The 6866-nt window shown below is 40.3% G+C and overlaps 1 pseudogene; it reads left to right on the plus strand.

The window, feature by feature from the left end:
- Positions 1 to 5154: 5154 nt before the first annotated feature.
- On the plus strand, positions 5155 to 6615 carry LOC105477127 (tropomyosin alpha-3 chain-like; annotated as a pseudogene).
- The last annotated feature ends 251 nt before the right edge of the window (positions 6616 to 6866 follow it).

Raw genomic sequence — 6866 nt, forward strand, 5'->3', positions numbered from 1 at the left:
TGCACCCAACCAATTCATATATTTTCATATGATGCCAAAAGAGGAAATCACAGACTTTTAGTGTACCACACATTTGGGTGATCTACTGTATTGTTATGCTTGATTTGTGATAATGTAACACATTTATTTAACAATATTTGAAAATATGCATCTGTGTTTGTGTTTGTCTCTTTCTTGCTGTGTATGTGTGTGTGAGAGAGGGACAGAGAAAGAGAGAGAGAGAGGGAGAGACAGACTCGTATTTCTAACTAGATTCTGGTCATTGAGAGCAGATGAGCACTGTATAATTTGCACCCTACACAATAATAACAGTTGATAGAGTAAAAAAATAAACATAGTATACTGCTCAACAATAAGCTGAGTAGTGGGATCTGGAATCAAATATGGGATACTGGAGTTAATCCATAGCACTATTATTTCTTTATTCTTTAAACCTCTGGCATATACACACACGCACATTTTAATTACATTTAGTTACGTAAGGCATAATTCATGCTTATTAATAAAAAAGCAAACTTGGGTTACACACATGAATGTCCATCTCTAGACCGGATGGCCTCCAGCATTGGATTTCTGCTCAATTCCTTAATTGAGCAACAAATGCTTGTTGAATAAATATTTGTGATACGCAAATGATGCTTCAGAAAAAGATGTATGGGATCCATCACGTTGAGTTGGCCTGATGTTGGTGAAAACAGTTCAGAGTCATAAAGACATCAGTGGCAGCTCTATTTTGTTGGTACATAGAGTAGCAATCCTCATTATTTTTGTTTTCCGTTAGAGAGGGCTGTTCAAATGCATGCAGCACTCCCTAGGGTTACTATGTTGCTAGTTGTAAGTGCAGCTTTATTATTCCTATCAAGAAACATATTGCCACACAAATGAGTCAAACAGACACTGTGTTATGGATATGTTAGAAAATAATTTATTAAACTTGTAAATCACATATATATTTCAATTCTTTATAAGTACTAGTAAATTGTCTGTAACCTCAAAAAGTGTATTATATCAAAGCCTGACTACACAGCAATTAAGAACAGCTGCATAAATAAACAATATTGCATTTTCGTCATTAGGTTTTCCTTAAAGTGCTATTATATTGATTCTATAATCACTCTTCTGTCATGGTAACCATGATGCTTTCCACATTAATGATTACTTTAAAATTCATTTTTCAGTAGTGTTGATAGACCTTGAGAGATCTCTTCTGAAGCCTTTTGTTGCTCCAGAATGTGCCAGAGTGCTAATAAAAATTGAGAATATTGGTGTGGTCAAAATGTTTTATTTATATGCACTTCTATTGTGTGTCAGGCTTTTGCCAAGCACTTGAACAACAATAATGAAAAGAACACAGACTCTTTGGCTTTTATGTTTTTTAAAAAAACTGTCTGATGATATAGATTATATGTACTATGTAGAGGAATGATAGAGTCTGAAGAGTACTTACAACAAATCATTATGACCTCAGGTTAGAGGATGGTTTTGAGGAGGCAAAGTTGTAGACAGTGAAAATTCGAACAGCTCAAGTGACAGCTGGTAAAGACTGGAACTAGGCTGGAGTGAAAAAGTTGTAGAAATAATGGGAGGAAGTTGCTTTGAACATCTCAGGAAGTAGAATGAACAAGGACTTGATTATTGTGTAGGAGGCAGAATGAGAGACATAGAAGAGACTAGAATGACTTTGATGACTGGTGAGTTGACTGGGTGGACAGTAGTGTTATTAATGGAGATTAGGAAAACAAGAGTAGCTGATTTAGTGAGGGAAAGATGGTGGATTCAATTTTGGAATGTCTGGGTTAAGGCACCTGTGGAATTCAATTATTTATGCGCATCAGGTAGTTGGAGTCTTTACTTCAGGGTAAGAGTCAGGATCCAGGAACAGATTTGGGAGCCAGCAGGTTCAGGTGGTAATGTAAGACAAGAAAAGAGATAAACTCCTTCAAATAGCATGTAGAATGAACAGCACAGGGATTGTGGATTTTTAGAAAATCAACATTTGAGGGGTGGGCACACCATAACCTGAAACAATAGATAGGATGAGAAGCTCTCAGTGCTTGAGAAATGAATAGAGCTAAGATTTTCACAAGGGGAGTAGTTAAGCTGAGCATGGTGGCACTTGCTTCCCAGCCACTTGGGAGGCTGAAGCAGGAGGATTGCTTGAGCCCAGGATTTTGGTATCATCCCAGGCAACATAGCAAGACTTCCAACTCTTAAGAAAAAAAAAAAAAAAAAAAAAGTGAGTCAAACACACAGCACCGAGATCTTGATTTCTTTCTTTTTTTTTTTTTAATTTATTTATTATTATTATACTTTAAGTTGTAGGGTACATGTGCATAACGTGCAGGTTTGTTACATATGTATACTTGTGCCATGTTGCTGTGCTGCACCCATCAACTCGTCAGCACCCATCAACTCGTCATTTACATCAGGTATAACTCCCAATGCAATCCCTCCCCCCTCCCCCCTCCCCATGATAGGCCCCGATGGGTGATGTTCCCCTTCCCCAGTCCAAGTGATCTCATTGTTCAGTTCCCACCTATGAGTGAGAACATGTGGTGCTTGGTTTTCTGTTCTTGCGATAGTTTGCTAAGAATGATGGTTTCCAGCTGCATCCATGTCCCTACAAAGGACGCAAACTCATCCTTTTTTATGGCTGCATAGTATTCCATGGTGTATATGTGCCACATTTTCTTAATCCAGTCTGTCACTGATGGCCATTTGGGTTGATTCCAAGTCTTTGCTATTGTGAATAATGCTGCAATAAACATACGTGTGCATGTGTCTTTATAGCAGCATGATTTATAATCCTTTGGGTATATCCCCAGTAATGGGATGGCTGGGTCATACGGTACATCTAGTTCTAGATCCTTGAGGAATCGCCATACTGTCTTCCATAATGGTTGAACTAGTTTACAATCACACCAACAGTGTAAAAGTGTTCCTATTTCTCCACATCCTCTCCAGCACCTGTTGTTTCCTGACTTTTTAATGATTGCCATTCTAACTGGTGTGAGATGGTATCTCACTGTGGTTTTGATTTGCATTTCTCTGAAGGTCAGTGATGATGAGCATTTTTTCATGTGTCTGTTGGCTGTATGAATGTCTTCTTTTGAGAAATGTCTCTTCGTATCCTTTGCCCACTTTTTGATGGGGTTGTTTGTTTTTTTCTTGTAAATTTGTTTGAGTTCTTTGTAGGTTCTGGATATTAGCCCTTTGTCAGATGAGTAGATTGCAAAAATTTTCTCCCATTCTGTAGGTTGCCTGTTCACTCTGATGGTAGTTTCTTTTGCTGTGCAGAAGCTCTTTAGTTTAATTAGATCCCATTTGTCAATTTTGGCTTTTGCTGCCATTGCTTTTGGTGTTTTAGACATGAAGTCTTTGCCCATGCCTATGTCCTGAATGGTACTACCTAGGTTTTCCTCTAGGGTTTTTATGGTATTAGGTCTAACATTTAAGTCTCTAATCCATCTTGAATTAATTTTCGTATAAGGAGTAAGGAAAGGATCCAGTTTCAGCTTTCTACTTATGGCTAGCCAATTTTCCCAGCACCATTTATTAAATAGGGAATCCTTTCCCCATTTCTTGTTTCTCTCAGGTTTGTCAAAGATCAGATGGCTGTAGATGTGTGGTATTATTTCTGAGGACTCTGTTCTGTTCCATTGGTCTATATCTCTGTTTTGGTACCAGTACCATGCTGTTTTGGTTACTGTAGCCTTGTAGTATAGTTTGAAGTCAGGTAGCGTGATGCCTCCAGCTTTCTTCTTTTGACTTAGGATTGTCTTGGAGATGCGGGCTCTTTTTTGGTTCCATATGAACTTTAAAACAGTTTTTTCCAATTCTGTGAAGAAACTCGTTGGTAGCTTGATGGGGATGGCATTGAATCTATAAATAACCTTGGGCAGTATAGCCATTTTCACAATATTGATTCTTCCTATCCATGAGCATGATATGTTCTTCCATTTGTTTGTGTCCTCTTTTATTTCACTGAGCAGTGGTTTGTAGTTCTCCTTGAAGAGGTCCTTTACATCCCTTGTAAGTTGGATTCCTAGGTATTTTATTCTCTTTGAAGCAATTGTGAATGGAAGTTCATTCCTGATTTGGCTCTCTGTTTCTCTGTTACTGGTGTATAAGAATGCTTGTGATTTTTGCACATTAATTTTGTATCCTGAGACTTTGCTGAAGTTGCTTATCAGCTTAAGGAGATTTTGGGCTGAGACAGTGGGATTTTCTAAATATACAATCACGTCATCTGCAAAGAGGGACAATTTGATTTCTTCTTTTCCTAACTGAATACCCTTGATTTCTTTCTCTTGCCTGATTGCCCTAGCCAGAACTTCCAACACTATGTTGAATAGGAGTGGTGAGAGAGGGCATCCCTGTCTTGTGCCAGTTTTCAAAGGGAATTTTTCCAGTTTTTGCCCATTCAGTATGATATTGGCTGTGGGTTTGTCATAAATAGCTCTTATTATTTTGAGGTACGTTCCATCAATACCGAATTTATTGAGCGTTTTTAGCATGAAGGGCTGTTGAATTTTGTCAAAAGCCTTTTCTGCATCTATTGAGATAATCATGTGGTTCTTGTCTTTGGTTCTGTTTATATGCTGGATTATGTTTATTGATTTGCGAATGTTGAACCAGCCTTGCATCCCAGGGATGAAGCCCACTTGATCATGGTGGATAAGCTTTTTGATGTGCTGCTGGATTTGGTTTGCCAGTATTTTATTGAGGATTTTTGCATTGATGTTCATCAGGGATATTGGTCTAAAATTCTCTTTTTTTGTTGTGTCTCTGCCAGGCTTTGGTATCAGGATGATGTTGGCCCATAAAATGAGTTAGGGAGGATTCCCTCTTTTTCTATTGATTGGAATAGTTTCAGAGAGATCTTGATTTCTAATGGTATTCTCTAATAAAAGGAAGCAGAGATCCTTGTAGAAATTTGGGCCAGCAAATACACAAGATGATCCTGGAGTACCTTGTAGTGCCTGAAAATATGACACTCCTCAAAAAACCAAAAACAAACAGAAAAACAAATAGTCTGATTTAAAATGGGAAAATGAGCTTAATAAACATCTCTCAAAAGAAGACATAAATGCACAACACCACTGATGAGGAAGAGTTCGGAATGAAAGTGCGAGCAGCAGCTGGATGGCCACCATGGCTGGGACCACCACCATCAAAGTGATAAAGCTGGAGATCCTGGCTCCGCAGCATCACAGGCTGATGATGCACAGGAGAGAGCCAAGTGCTTCCAGTGAGAAGTGTAGGGAGAAAGGCAGTCCCAGGAACAAGCTGAAGCTGAGAAGCCTCATTGAACCTTAGGTCCAACTGGTTGAAGATGGGCAGGATCACACTCAGGAGTGTGTGGTCACTGCCCTGCAAAACCTGGAAGAAGTGCAAAAGCTGCTGATAAGAGTAACAGAGATATAGACCAGGCACGGTGGCTCACACCTGTAATCCCGACACTTTGGGAGGCCGAGGCGGGAGGATCACCTGAGGTCAGGAGTTCAAGACTAGCCTGACCAACCTGGAGTAACTCCATCTCTACTAAATATACAAAATTAGCCAGGCATGGTGGCACATGCCTGTAATCCCAGCCTGTAATCCCAGCTATTTGGGAGGCTGAGCCAGGAGAATCGCTTGAACCCCGGAGGCGGAGTCTGTGATGAACTGAGACCATGCCATTGCATGCCAGCCTGGCCAACAAGAGTGAAATTCCATCTAAAAAAAACAAAAACAACAACAACAAAAAACAGTGAGAAAGATACGAAGGTTATTGAAAATTGGGCCTTAAAAGATGAAGGAAAGGCAGGGCATGGTGGCTCATGCCTGTAATCCTGTAATCACAGCACTTTGGAAGGCCAAGGCCAGCAGATCACTTGAGCCCAGGAGTTCGAGGCCAGCCCAGGCAACATGGGAAACCCCCATCTCTATTAACATATATATATATATAATTAATTGTCCTTGTGGCACATTCCTGTAGTCCAAGCTACTTGGGAGGCTGAGGTCAGTGGGTCACCTGAGCAGACGAAATAGAGGCTGCAATAGGCTGAGATCATGCCACTGCTCTCCAAACTAGGCATTGGAATGGGACCCTATATCAAAAAAATAAAATAAAATAAGAGAGAAGAGAGAGAGAGAGAGAGAGACAGAGAGAGAGATAGGGAAGAAAGAAAAACAGAAAGAGGAAGAAAAGAAGATGAAGAAAAGATGGAATTCTGAGAAATTCAACTCAAAGAAGCTAAGCATATTGAAGAAAAGGCAGATAGGAAGTGTGAAGGAGTGGTTTATATATTGGTGATTATTGAAAGAGACTTGGAATCCACAGAGAAAGGAGCGGGGCTGGCAGAGTCCTGTTGCCAAGAGGTGGATCAGCCAATCAGACTGATGGACCAGAACCTTAAATGTCCGTGTGCTGCTGAAGAAAAATACTCTCAAAAAGAAGCGAAATAAGAGGAAGAGATCAAGATTCTTACTGATAAACTCGAGGAGCCAGCTACTCATGCAGGTTTTGCTGAGAAATGAATAGCCGACCTGGAAAAGACAACTGATGATTTGGAAGATAAACTGAAATGCACCAAAGAGAAGCACCTCTGTATACAAAGGATGCTGGACTAGTAGACTCTGCTTGAAGGAGATGTGGAGCACCCTGGTCCTACCCTGCCGCTGCTCTTCCCTCTGCTGCTGACTCCTTTGGAGGCCAGCCTTCCCCAAGCTGACATTGAAACTGAGGGCTGATCTTTAACTGGAAGACTGGTTTCTCCTTTCTTTTTTTTTTTTTTTTTTTTTTTTTGAGACGGAGTCTCGCTCTGTCGCCCAGGCTGGAGTGCAGTGGCCGGATCTCTGCTCACTGCAAGCTCCGCCTCCCG

This window comes from Macaca nemestrina, chromosome 8 (genome assembly GCF_043159975.1).
Source record: "Macaca nemestrina isolate mMacNem1 chromosome 8, mMacNem.hap1, whole genome shotgun sequence".
NCBI classification, from domain to species: Eukaryota; Metazoa; Chordata; class Mammalia; order Primates; family Cercopithecidae; genus Macaca; species Macaca nemestrina.